The sequence below is a fragment of the Euprymna scolopes genome, chromosome 22, assembly GCF_053919585.1.
Source record: "Euprymna scolopes isolate OS-2025 chromosome 22, ASM5391958v1, whole genome shotgun sequence".
Classification (NCBI taxonomy): Eukaryota; Metazoa; Mollusca; class Cephalopoda; order Sepiida; family Sepiolidae; genus Euprymna; species Euprymna scolopes.
The window spans coordinates 49,212,275-49,226,542 of record NC_136503.1 but is presented as its reverse complement, the minus strand read 5'-3'; the positions used below and the strand labels follow the sequence as shown (position 1 = coordinate 49,226,542).

The 14,268-nt window shown below is 36.2% G+C and overlaps 1 pseudogene; it reads left to right on the top strand.

The window, feature by feature from the left end:
* Positions 1-2,314: 2,314 nt before the first annotated feature.
* On the top strand, positions 2,315-2,452 carry LOC145244062 (U2 spliceosomal RNA; annotated as a pseudogene).
* Positions 2,453-14,268: the final 11,816 nt, after the last annotated feature.

The following is a 14,268-nucleotide window of genomic DNA, read 5'->3' as shown; positions in this document are numbered from 1 at the left end:
ATTTAGCAGCAAAAAAAAAAGAGACTATTTTTTGTGATAAGAAAAACACGAGCGTGTAGTTTTAGAAGTTTGGTGGCGAATCAAAAAAAAAATTAGTCTACGAGATAACGGTGTCGAATCATTTGTTGCAAGACGAAAAAAAAAACACAAACATAACATTATAGCGGTTACCATAATGTAATTCTTGTTGGGTAGGTCACCATTTCGGCGGGTCCCCCTTTTGGGGAGTCATCGAAATTAATAAGGCGGGAGTAGAAACCGACCTGGAAATAATAATAAAGAAACAAAGGAACTTCCAAACGAAACGGTTTTATATTCATTTCAGCGTACAAGTGGTATCGGGTTATAGAAAGTTCGTGATTTTCATTTTTGTCCCCTGACTCTGGAACCACTCGCGTCTTTTTGCTTCCAACACTTTTTGTATCTCTCTTTTTGTCTTTCCCACCAGAACTGTTCTCCGTCCTGATTGGTTACAACCTCTGGTCACATTTTTGAGGAAGGACGGAAGGAAGGGGAGAAGGGAAGAGTAGAGAGAAAGAGACATGTAATGGAGAAATAGTAGTCTTGGCTTCACTACAACATAACACAGTGATCACGCCGAACATGACGCGTCCGCTGGCAAAATACATTTAGATGCGCTGCAAGTCATTGTTTGAATGCAAGCAAAAGCAATATTAAAACAGTAATGCTTTTAAAGAAGCCACTCGAGGATAAGGGTTAAGTGTTGGGTAGATGGTGAGACAGCATGACCAGTTATGATAAAAGAAGACTGCTTAATAGAAATTTCTTCGCTAAAACCTCCTTTATAGGATTTCTTTACATAGCTGGAGTCTGGTAGCTGGGAAACATGTCCAAATTATGTTATTTTTTTTTTTTTTTCGAATAATGTTGATGTATGATATAATGAATATGAATACATTCGGGTTCCTTCTCATAAGAATACGATTGGCTCATGTTAGCCATAAATACGGATGGGTAGAGCAGCCTGGGAGACGGCCAAATACACGCCTAAAGCCTAAAGCTTAAGGATATTACCCGCTACATCTATGAACAATCGTTCATTAATTTTTTAGCAAAAACTTACAACAAAGAAATATAAATAGTTCAGCATTTGAGGAGAATTCAAAGACTCTTTTCTCTTGGTAAACACGATTGTCTGTATATATTTTATACAAGCAATATATTTTATACAAGCAATATATTTTATACAAGCAATATATTTTATACGAGCAATATATTTTATACAAGCAATATATTTTATACAAGCAATATATTTTATACAAGCAATATATTTTATACGAGCAATATATTTTATACAAGCAATATATTTTATACGAGCAATATATTTTATACAAGCAATATATTTTATACGAGCAATATATTTTATACAAGCAATATATTTTATACGAGCAATATATTTTATACAAGCAATATATTTTATACAAGCAATATATTTTATACAAGCAATATATTTTATACGAGCAATATCTGGTACTCCCTGCGGATATTTATCAGGTGCCTTATTGATAGGTGCACCTAAGAAGGTTGTGGTTTTCATGCAGCATATTTTTTTACATATTTTTTTTATATATATGTTCTTATATTTTTGGAGTTTCTGTGATATTTTAAGTAAAATATAATAAACAGAGCCTGGCATGTCAGGAGGCAAGAGTTTAGTTTCTATTAGATTATCCTGGTGGTTAACCTTCAGTTTTCCTGTCAGTGTCTATTGTCGAAATCTGATATAGTGTCTATGTTTCTTATTTCAGTGACATCGGTAGAGTGATGTTCGTACCATTTTGTTATCATTATCATCATAATTAGCATGAACAGCAGCAGCAGCAGCACTAGCAACAACATAATCATCGTCAGCAGCAACAACATCATCAGCATCAGCATCAGAATCATTATCATCATTACCAGCAGCAGCACCAGCAACAGCAGCGGTGGCAGCAGCCTAATCTCCTGTCATTAGGCATCGTCACAACAGCTACTTAGCATTGATTTCTCACTAGCACCAGAATTTAACTCTGCGATTAACCTAGTCAAAGTTCCAGTGTATTCCACGCCACTCAAGTGGAGGTCTAGTTGGTGCCCTCCCACTTCCCTCCCTCCTCAGTCTTTCAATCTCCCTTGACCACTCATGGATATTTTGTGTGATACAAGCCGAGTTTAATTCTACCACAACCCTTCATACCAATTGTCACTATCAAGCTCCCCTACTCCCCGGGGAGTTTCGTCCCCATTTCCCCTTCACTCCTCACATTAAAAATCGGCCTTGTGCCTAATTTGCTCGGTGGGGGAACAAATAAATACCCTTTTCTTGGCCTTTTGGCCAAGATCAAAGTGTAGTATCTGTTCTTACTACATGCTGTACTTATGTTTATAACTTTGTGATATAAAGTGGGGGATCACTTTTCTGTATTAATTTAATGTAAAATGATCACCCACTTTACAACCAGTCAGTCTCAAAGTCATTCAAGTCATTCTCCAGATCATTCAAGTTGTTTTTGAAGGATTCCAGTTATTTATTTAAGCATTCAAGTCATTCTTAAAGTCATTCAGTTCATCCTTAAGTTCATTCAAGTCATTCTAAGTCATTTACGTTTTATTTATTTAAGTCATGTCAGCCCATTTTTCGGTCATTTTAGTTTCTCTTTAAGAATTTCATGTCAATCCTACATTCACGCATTCATTCATTACACGAGAGCACGCGACTAATGTCTATCGGCCTTGTTGAACAAAAAGCTACATTTTTTAACATCAATTTTTTTTAGCTTAAAAAAGTTAAAAAAGAATTTGCTAAAAAATTGTTTTAAATTCGTCGTTTTTTGTTTTAGTTTTATTCATTTTATTTATGATGTGTTTTTAAATGTTTATAATGTGTGAACCGAGTCTCATGCCACCACATGCATTTTTGTTTTTTGTTTTTTATGTGTGATTGGTAAACGTTTGTTGGCTATTTGGGATTGGCTGACAAAAGTACCCGTCGTTGACTGGGTTCAAAAACAGCCTACAGAAAATCGACTCTGATTTATTAAAGTATGATAGGCTATGAAAAGGAAGGGTTGTAAAGAGATAGCTTCGAATTTGGGGGTATCAAAACCAAAGCAAAATATCATGAAAGTAAAAATAAAATAGATAAACCCCATAATTTATTATATCATACCTGTTCACACTGAAACACTTATCACAATATTCTGTGGATCTATATTAAAAAACCTTGTTAAACTTTGACATATTTCCATTCTAAGGAGGTCAGGCGCGAACGAACATCCCATAATTTTATCATGCCATATTTCTTCAAACTGAAACATAATTATCAAAGTATACTTACGCAGATAGATATGAAATATCTTTATTAAAGTTTGTGCCTATTTCGATTCTATGGGGGCCAGGCACGAACGCAGACCCCACAATTTTATTATGCCATCCCTATTTAAGTTAAAACATACTTATCAACGTATTATATATATATATATATATATATATATATATATATATATATATATATCAAAAACACTTGTAAACTTTTTTTTTAATTAAAAATTTTTTTTCTATACTTTGTGGACCAGGCGCGTACGCAGACCTCACAATTTTAATGAATCATCATTATGCCAGATCAAACATACCCATTCCTGTGTCTCGATACATCTTTTATCATCATATGTGATCAGTTTTCTATAATAGGAGCCTATTCGTGACCAGACACACACACACACACACACACACACACACAGACGTTCAGCTTTATATATATATATATATATATATATATATATATATTATACACACATATATATATATATATGCATACATACACACACACAGACGTTCAGCTTTATATCATATATATATATTATACACACATATATATATACATACACACGCACACACATTATATATATATATATATATATATATATATATATATATATATATATATATATATATATATATATATAAAAATATATATATATATATCAACAACCCCAGCGGTCCTGGATATGACCTTAAACTATATCCAGTGGTGAGGCCCCAGCTTGCGGGCTTTGGGAGTGTGAAGCCACCCCTTAATTGCCATTGCTCCAAGGTCCACTCTGACCCAGAGTGGTAGTACCTGTTAGGGTCCCAACTATGGGTTAAATAAAAATCGACTTGAAAACAAATATATTCTATTAAAAAAATTATCTTCAAAATCTTTGGATTCGGCATTAAATAACCTGAAAAGGGTTGATATGCCATAGAACAAAAACAACCAACTAACCAATCAACAGCCCCAGCAGCCAGCCATTTGCACAAAATATGGCAGGAATTGCTACTCTCGAGTTGGACTGTACAGTCATTTCTGGTGATGTAATAAAACACCAGGGTTACACCTTGGCCATCGTAATATTAAGAAAGCCGAGGAACTAGATGTAACCTGATGACGTCATTGAATTTGGTCCATTAACTTTGGTTACGGATCCTAAGAAACGACCAGAAGTCGATAACGTCTGATGAAAAAACCGAAAAAAAAGATAGATAAATATTTTTCGGGGATTTAGTACAGAAGCCAAGAAATGGGAAAAAAAAGGGTCGAAAATTCAAATATATAACAAATGAATGTTGCAAAAAGCAAGATAAGTTACTCTTCTATCTACCTGGATGAGATTTGTGTGTTTTAACGGAATTGTATTCGGTTCAAAAAAGAATTAGCGTCGAGCTGCTAAGGTAAACATGCAATGAAGATGGCTGTCTTCTGAGCGTCGAAAATGGTTCAAAATTCGAAAAACTAAACAAAATACTAATAGAAATCCATCCAATAAGTGTCAGAAAGTTACACAGTGTGACAATTATTTTGTGGATATATTTCATTATTTTGCTTGTTACATTTGGATACACGCCATTAAAAGAGCTAACCGTTTTTCCTTAAATATTTCAACAAAATGAATAAATTTACAGAAGAGAAAAAAAAATGTACATATTTACTTAACGCATTTTTAAAAGTGTATATATAGACATTGAACAACCCAACCTTCCCATACGCACACATATGTTTGTCGTTCCCAACATGGGTAGGATTCAAAAACTGTTTCTCTTTTTCGTATGATCTATGACTTTTTCTTTTCTTGTATTTTTACTTCATTATCCTGAAGATGTCCTCTGAAATAAGGACGAAACGTTGATTATTTTAATAATTTCATTCGGTTTTTCTATGCTTCTCCAAACATAACGTAAACCTCCGCTAGTATTTTTATTCTTATTTTTTTATATATATATATATATATATATATATATATATATATATATATATATATATATATATATATATATATATATATATATAGTCGGCGATCATCCATCTCGGGAGACGATAATGTAGCTGTGGCCTTTGTAATATATAGCAGTAAGGCCCTGAGCTGAAAAATGACGTCATCGCTGCATACAGAATATTCCACGTTTCATCCACGCTAGGGTTCATCAGGCTTATATATATATATATATATATATATATATATATATATATATATATATATATATATATATATATATAGCGACAATTTTATCGTTCTATGGCGACAATTTTATCGTTCCATCCTATACTAAAAGGATCGATTTCCATTCAAGATTTTTGAATGGATGATGACCTTGCTCTTATGAGACTGATATATGGTTCGGGGTTGCTTATGCAATTTTGTGAACTAGAGTACACCTCATCTTGCATGCTAACTTTTCAATCCCTACCGTCCGATAGTAACAGTGTGCGTATGGTGGTCACATCCAAATACCGATCATTGTGCGAAATGACGTCACGGTAAGGAAAAAAACTATATAAAGGAGAGAAAGGACATTAGAGGAAACGATCACGATAGAGATGTGTATGGCGTTCGAGAGCACGTTCGAAAGAAAAGGTTCGAGAGGGCAAAGGTTAGAGAAGGAGCACGATCACGTTTCATTCGGGAAAGTACCCAGAAATAAATGTCATTGTTACAACACGAAAAAGCGACTCGAGCTATTACTTGTCTTCTGTTCCTTGCGACGTAAGCTGCATACAATGAGTGGACCCGTGTGTAACGTTACACGACCCCGTGTCACGTCTTCCTCCGCTAGGAAGGCGGTAAATACCTAGTGTTGCATTGTTATCTCGAAGAGAGAATAAAACCAACCTCGCCACGACTAAATAATGTCCATAAATAACACGTTTCATAGATTTTTAGAATGATCTGTTTTAAGAAAGAGACGACGTCATCAGAAATTGAATGTATCCAAACTCGTTTAGCGCATTGACTTAAATGTCATTTGGTTAGCTGACATGCGTACTTTACTGTTAACACAACATGAATTAGAATACATTTAGTGATGTATATATTGAACGTCGGTGTTACAAATATGGGGCGTGATCTCTGGCTTTCATATGACCATTTGGGATGACGATAGAGTTTGGGATCTTGTCAAGTACCAAATTAACAGTTTATATAAACTGTCTGTAAAAATTACGTTTTAGCAAAGGAAGAAGAAAGAATATGTCGAACGAATAAACGAAGAACAGGGCTAGGTTATATTCCCTCGGTAATTTTCGAATGTTCGTCTCGCACATTAATTTTTAATTTACCACAGATATTGATTCCACGGTGATGATTTTAAAAAAAATTCCTGTTCTCTCCAAACAAGGCATATTGCCACTAAAGCGTAAGGTTGGTTGGTTGGTTGGTTGGTTGTTTTTGTTTTACAGCATATCAACCCTTTTCAGGTTATTTAATGCCGAATCCAGTGATTTTGAAGAACAACATTTTAAAGAGTATATTTGCTTGTTTTTTTTTTTTTGTTTTTGTTTTTTTTTTTTAATCGGTTTCTATTTAATCCATAGTTGGGACCCTAACAGGTATTACCAGTCCGGGTTAGAGTGGACCTGGGAGCAATGGCAAGTAAAGGGTGGCTCCACACTCCCCAAAGCCCGCAAGCTGGTGCCTCATCATCGGATATTGTTTAAGGTCATATCCAGGACCGTGAAGCATAAGGAGTTACTTTGATAGGAGTCAGATTTATTAGGTCAACTTGAGTAGCAAGATTTTTATTCACATTTACATTTACGTTCCTAAAGACAGGAAGCTGCTGTTAAACCTGTTTATTTACATTAAAAGGAAGTCGTATATAAAACAATTAGAATATGCCATTGTTATAAGAGTTTCTATTAGGTTGAGAATAAAGTTTTTGCGGAATTTTTAACTTTGATTTCAAATAATGCATTTTCAAATAAGTTTTCGATATAATACCTTTACTTTATATATCATTTTAAAGAGAGTTTTTCGCTTTACATAATCGTTTAAATTGCAATCATTTTAAAACAATTATGTTGTCTTTTCAAAACGTTGAATAGAAGATGAAAAAAATAGCAAATTCGCACAATTTTCTTAATTTCAATTCAAGCTAGGCCGAAAAGCTGCTGAAACAACTTGCGATATCAACGAAGCGTTTGGCCCATAGATCACTACTGAACGCACAGCACAATGGTAGTTTAAGAAATTTCGTGGTGGCAACGAGAGTCTTGAAGATGATGAGCATACTGGTCGGCCATCGGATGTTGACAACGATTAATTAAGAGATTTAGTTGAAGCCAATACATTTACAACGATTTCCAACCACTTGAGAGAAATTGGAAAGACAAAAAAAACTTGGTAAATGTGTACCTCACGAATTGAACGACAACCAAAAGAACGTTATGAAGTGTCATTTTCTCTTCTTGTACGCAACAAGAACAACCCGTTTCTCGACCGGGTTGTGACTTGCGATTAAAAGTAGGTTCTTTACGACAACCGGCGACGCTCAGCTAAGTGAGTAGATGCCGACGAAGCTCCACGACACTTCCTGAAGCCAGAGTTGCACCAAAAGAATGTCATGCTGACTGGTGGTCCGCGACCGGTCTCATCCATGATAGTTTCTTGAATGTAGGCAAAAACATTACGACAGAGAAGTGCTGCCAACAAATGGATGAAATACATCAGAAACATCGACAACAACACCCATCATTAGTCAACAGAAAAGGCCTAATTCTCCTCCACGACAATGCCCAGCCGAACTTTGTTAAACCGACCCTGCAGAAGTTGGACGAATTGAGCTACGAAACTCTGCCTCATCTGCCAGATTCTCCAGACCTCTACCCTACCGACTACCACTTTTTCAAGCAACTAATTCTCGACGGCTTTCTCCGTGAGAAAGGCTTCAAAAGCCTAAGCGATATCAAAAACGCCTTCGCCACCAGAACGCAAATACATAAATACACTTGTTTTGCGTTGGCTTATTTCGATTGATAAATATTTGTTTGAGCCGAGATATGTTCATCTGAATTTAAAAGTTAAAACCCCGCAAAAACTTTCCCGTCAACCTGATAATATACTTAAAAGGCTACTTATACTTTTTGAGTCTGTTCTAGAAACCACCTCTACTAAAACCCAACTAATCATTTAATAGCAAACTATTTCAAATATGATCACTCTCTTTCTTTCTTTCTTCTTTCTTTCTTTCTCTCTCTCTCGCACACACTATTTCTACTTCCAGTTATCTATCTATCTATCTATCTCATATATATATATATATATATATATATATATATATATATATATATATATATATATCCACCAATCAGAACTTCTTAACGTACCTTTCGCTAGGAGGCAGCATGTGCTTCTTAGCTGTTATTTAGGTTAGGCTCAACAAACATCTATCTTTTTTGTCCAATTTTATCGTATGTTTATTTTCATTTTGTTTTTATTTTAACATCAATTCCGTACGTGTTGTATTTGTTTTGTTTGTTGTACATCCATTTTGCTATTTTATCATATTTATTTACTTATTTTATTTTGTCCATTTCAACATTTTTTTTTATTTTGTAGACATTGTATAAACGTAAGCAGTCACGTTGATCAGATTTATATCTGGGAAGGGTTCATATAATGAGGTATACGTGACTAACAACAGCTCTCTCTTTCTCTCTCTTTCTCTCTCTCTCACACACACACACTCTCTATCTCTCTATCTCTCTCTTCCTGTTCACATGGATAAAAGTAACGCCATGTTTTTTTTTATTATCGTTGGGTCATCACTTATAAAAGCTAAGAGTTACTCGGGTGTAAATGCTAATGGAACGATTGTCAATCGAAATTGATTAATTCAAGGAACTAAATTTGATCACTTATGGGATGATTCATGACAAGTACTTGTTCACATCGTGTTTAAAGGCGACCGAATTATACTCAGTAGGTAATTAATCTTGTTATAATGTGTTCCACAAACGGGATGCCCTTGCAAAGAAGCTCTGCCAATGATGATTTCTCCTGGTGCGAGGCACGTGGATGAAAATGTTCAACTAACTTTTTTTCTTTGTGGAAGAAAGTGAGTTCTTTCTATGAATGTGTTACAAGGAGGAACCAGACGCATGTAGCACTCACCTACGCATCTTATTATATTAATAGCTTCATCATCCTATGCTTTGGTTGTAACTTTTGATTTTTATCAATATTAATTAAAATATGAGCATATTTTGATTGTTTCATTTTTTTTTTCCTCATTACGATCGGCCAATCAAAAAAAAAGCTACAATAACCAATAGTACAATTGATTTAATTAAGAAAATTGGTAAGAATTAAGTCATTTAAATAAAAACGATCTTTCCGCTTGTGTACATATATTGCGATGTCTGATGTCTGAGGTTTACATAATGCATGAGGACGACACGTTCGCATAACGATGTATACGTAACAGGCCTACACCCTTATTAGGACCCACGATTTACTGAAATACTGTGCTATGATGTCATTATAACGCCAGCTTTTATAACGTCATTGATGACGTCATGTGCTACGCCGTCATTTTCAACAAACAAATAAACAGACAGGAATACGAATTTATTCTCGATATTCATAAATTACCTCCCTGATAAAATTGTTTCGGAGATGGGTATATTTGCTGATGACACCACTCTCTATAATAGGCACAAGGAGAAAACAAATTTGGTCATTAAATGAGAGAGAGAGATATGTATGTATTTGTGCCGGGACATAGAAATTTCCAGGTTAGTATTTGGGGGTGCGTTCAGAACGACTCACTCTTCGTTAAAACATGCATCTAAGAGAAAGAAAACTCTTATGTAGAAACCTGAGGACAACTGTCTACTCTGTCTTGTGGCAATTATTTGTACCGCCTGAGATTAGCAGTGGTTCCAAAATGTGTGAATAATCTTGCACAATACCTTCACCACTTTAAGCAAATCGTCTGTGTAGATTTCGGATGACTATCTATCTTTCTATCTCTCTCTCTCTCTATCTATCTATCTATCTATCTATATATATATATATATATATATATATATATATATATATATATATATATATATATATATATATATATATATATATATATAGTTCAATAGAATTCTTGGTAAAATTATTTATGACAAGAAATTATTTATAAAAGAAAATAGATGACTTAAGTGCCATCAGTTACAGTCGAAACCGAAACCAAGACTTATGAAGAATTCTTCGTAAAATTATGTATTACAAGGAATGGAAGTACTTAACAATTAAACGACCCGGATGTAAACGTAACACAGAAAATAGCACATATGCTATCGTATTAATACATAGATTATCCACGTAAACTTCACACTTCAATGAACCGCTTGCTATTTCAACTTTTATTGTTTTTTGTCCTTGTTATAGTTTTCTCGTGGTTATCTTAGGACGTAGATCGGGGCAATAGATTCAAAATGGTAGCTTGCTTTAAATTTTGTGAGCATATTACCTGGGGGGATCGCGCATATGTGTTGTCTGCTTTCTGTTGTTTTTCATGAACTTTCTACACGATATAACATTTTTGTGAAAGCCTTTTATTTTGGTTTCTGATGAGCAGCGTGCAATTGCATTCGATTGTAGCATATTGCACGTTGCGAAACAATTATAAAATTATCGGTAATTCTGTCATTGCAAAAATAAATGATATAAGTAAAGTAAAGTGAATTTGGGTCATTAAACCCCATTATGCCCAAATATAAAATGAACCACTGCTGACAAAATCAGTGTACGTCTAATGAAGTATAGATACAGCTAATTCCTAATAAGGAACTATCTACAAAACCGACGCTCTATCAAGAGAAATATTCAGTAATGGCTCAACCAAACAGGTCAATGACCTAGAGGTGAAACGGCAACATTTTTCCATGTTATAATGGAACCCTTACCTGGCACAGAAAAAAAAACGCCTAAAAAGGTGAAGAAAGTCACAAAAACCGACGAGATAAGAAACTATATATCATAATATGTAAGAAATGGCTGGTCACCAAATGACTAGCATCAGTCAAACCAGATTCGGTCTACTGCAGTAGCAGCATATGCGAAAACGGTCTATTGATGTACGTCTCTAAATAAGAATTTCTTCACTGCGTAGACCGGCCATGATTGTCTAAATGTATTCAAGTCACCAGGTAATCACCAGGTAATCACCAGGTGCAGACAAAAAGCTTGCCAATTCGATATGGTGGCTAGAACTGTCTCATCAAATGAAAAGATTCATAGAAAACTGTTCAAAATGTGCCAAGCTAAAAAAACATCCGCCCGAATCCCTCATGACAACTGAGCTTTCAACAGGACCATGACGCACTCTAGCGTCCGATCTGTTTGAACTGAAGGACCACATATATCTTGTAGTTGTAGACTATTTCTCCATATATGCAAAGGTTGCCATGCTTACATCAATAATCTTTAATGTAGAGCTTGAAAGCTATCTTTGCTACACATAGAGTACCGGTCATCCTAAGAGCAGATCTAAAATGCTAATACACTAATAAAAGACTTTGTTAAATTCACAAACGACTGAAGATTTCAGTATGTCGCAAATAGTTCTCATTACTCAAAAAAAAAAAAACAACTAAATAACATAAGTTTGTGTAAATGCAAATGCCAAATGCTCGTTTGAGCTTCAATTTATGATCCTCCTTGCCAAACTTTCACGAAACACACCCGTCTAGCTGAAACCACTGTCATTAATTTCCCTCACTCGTTATTTGTGCCTAAACCTAAATGTAGATTCCATAAACAAAGCTTCTTTCTTAGAAGTTTTGTTAATGAAGTCCACCGTTTTCTTTGCCCGCTTTCCAGCTGACTACAATATGGTTATTTTCAAGTCCAACATAGGCAAGTTCTTGATGAGCCGCCGTCTTAAGTAATCCCATAAACCAAATTTCCGCTATTAACGATTACTACGCTATTGTCCTAATGACTACGTTTTTTTACACAGTGGTCACCACTTATCAAGGCCCGGAAGCCACTCAGGGATAAGGGTTATTGCAAGTACATTACGTTAGTGTGGAGATTTGATGTTCCCTCATTAACCCTTATCCTCGATTAGTCTCCCGACTTTGATAAGAGGTGACTCCTTTGTGAAAAAAAAAACAAAAAAACAATGAAACTATTGTTAAAGAGACAAAAAGAACTTGTCTTTTCTTGATCGCCTATAGAGCAACGCTAATAAGCTGAGAGTCCAGCTCTAGTATATTATAAATTGAAAGACCAATCCAAACTCACTTAAATCAACTAAACGCCAAATGCCTAGATCTTGAATGCTACACACGGATGGAAAAAAACCAAAAGGTATAACAACGATGCACAGACTGTTTATCACATATAGATAAAAGAACCACTACCGCTTGAAAACTGTACACCAGTATGAATCAGAAGCCCCAATAGTTCTAATCAAGGAAGCACCATTGTTGAAACTGCCTCCAAATCATTCTTTTATGTTTTACAGATCTAGAGAGGACAAAGGACATTAACGGAAAAAGATTCGACACGCTCAATGGTACATTAGATACAATATAATATTCCGTAGAGAATTGGCTATGTAATAATAGATACAAAATCTACATGAATTAATATATATTTAAGCGTATTTACGACCGGACAAGGACAGGCGCCCCCCCCCCCCAGTGACCCAAAAAAACGGGCCCGTGTACACTTTATGTGATATCTCATTTATTTATTCATCGATTGCCCTTATTTTACAGGACATGGCAAAATCAGCGACCATGAATACACCAAGACCCCAGTGGGAGCTGGGACAAAGAATACACTGTGTTAAATTTTACTACAAGACAGGCTCGTTTAAGAAAACCCAGGACAGTTTCATGCGTCAGTTCGAATGTGAAAAGGCTCCATCCAAAAGCAGAATTCAGAACTGGGTGGACCATTTCGAGAAGTATGGGGCCGTGGAGAACCTCAACGCTGCCAGAGAGAACCGTCCAAGCCACTCGGGACGTCCCAAGAAGCGAACAGCCGAGCTGATCGAAAGAGTGAGAGAGTCTCTCCAGAAGAGTCCGAAACGCTCTGTGCGTAAGCGAAGTCAGTCCCTCGGTATGTCCCGTGAGATTTGCAGGAGAGTGCTGCTGAACGAATCAGGGCTTACCCATACAGAATACAGACGCTGCAGACCCTTACAGTTTCAGACAAGAAGCAGAGGAGGTTTATGACAGTCAAGATACTCGAGAAGATCGAGGAGACGCCAAGTTTCCTTAACCTCCTTTGGACCTCAGATGAAGCCCACTTCAATCTTGATGGAAAGGCGAACTCCAAGACAAATGTCTTCTGGGGGTCCTCCAGACCTAATGAAGTAGCCACTAAGCCCCTGCACTCTCCTAAGTGCACGATGTGGGCTGCAATCTCGGCCAGAGGCATCATCGGACCAATCTTCATCGAAGAATCTGGCGCAGCAGTGACAGTCACCAAGGAGCGGTATGTGGAGGTCCTCAAAACCTTCAAGGGTGAGCTCCAGACCATCTACCCGTCGCTCATGAGCAAGTTCTGGTTCCAGCAGGACGGAGCAAGTTCTCACATCTCAAACCTGTCACGAGATTGGAGAACTTCGGAGGCCGAGTGATCAGTTTCAAGACTGATTTTGAGTGGGCACCCCATAGCCCGGACCTAAGCCCCTTAGATTTTTTTCTTTGTGGCTATCTTAAGGACAGAGTCTACGCAGGGAAACCCAGAACCATCACGGAACTCAAGGAAGCCATCAGGGAGGAGATGAGAGACATTACCAATTCGGTCTGTAAGAACGTCATGGACAACTTCGTGCTGCGCTTCAAGAAATGCACGCAACTAAATGGAGGCCATCTAGAACATATGCTGTAGAACGGAGAAAAAAAAAGGCCAAAGACCCTAATGTTTTGATGTGATGTTTTGAATATAATAACCTAGTTATGACCAAAGTTTCATTTCATTCGGACAAAATACTAAGAAA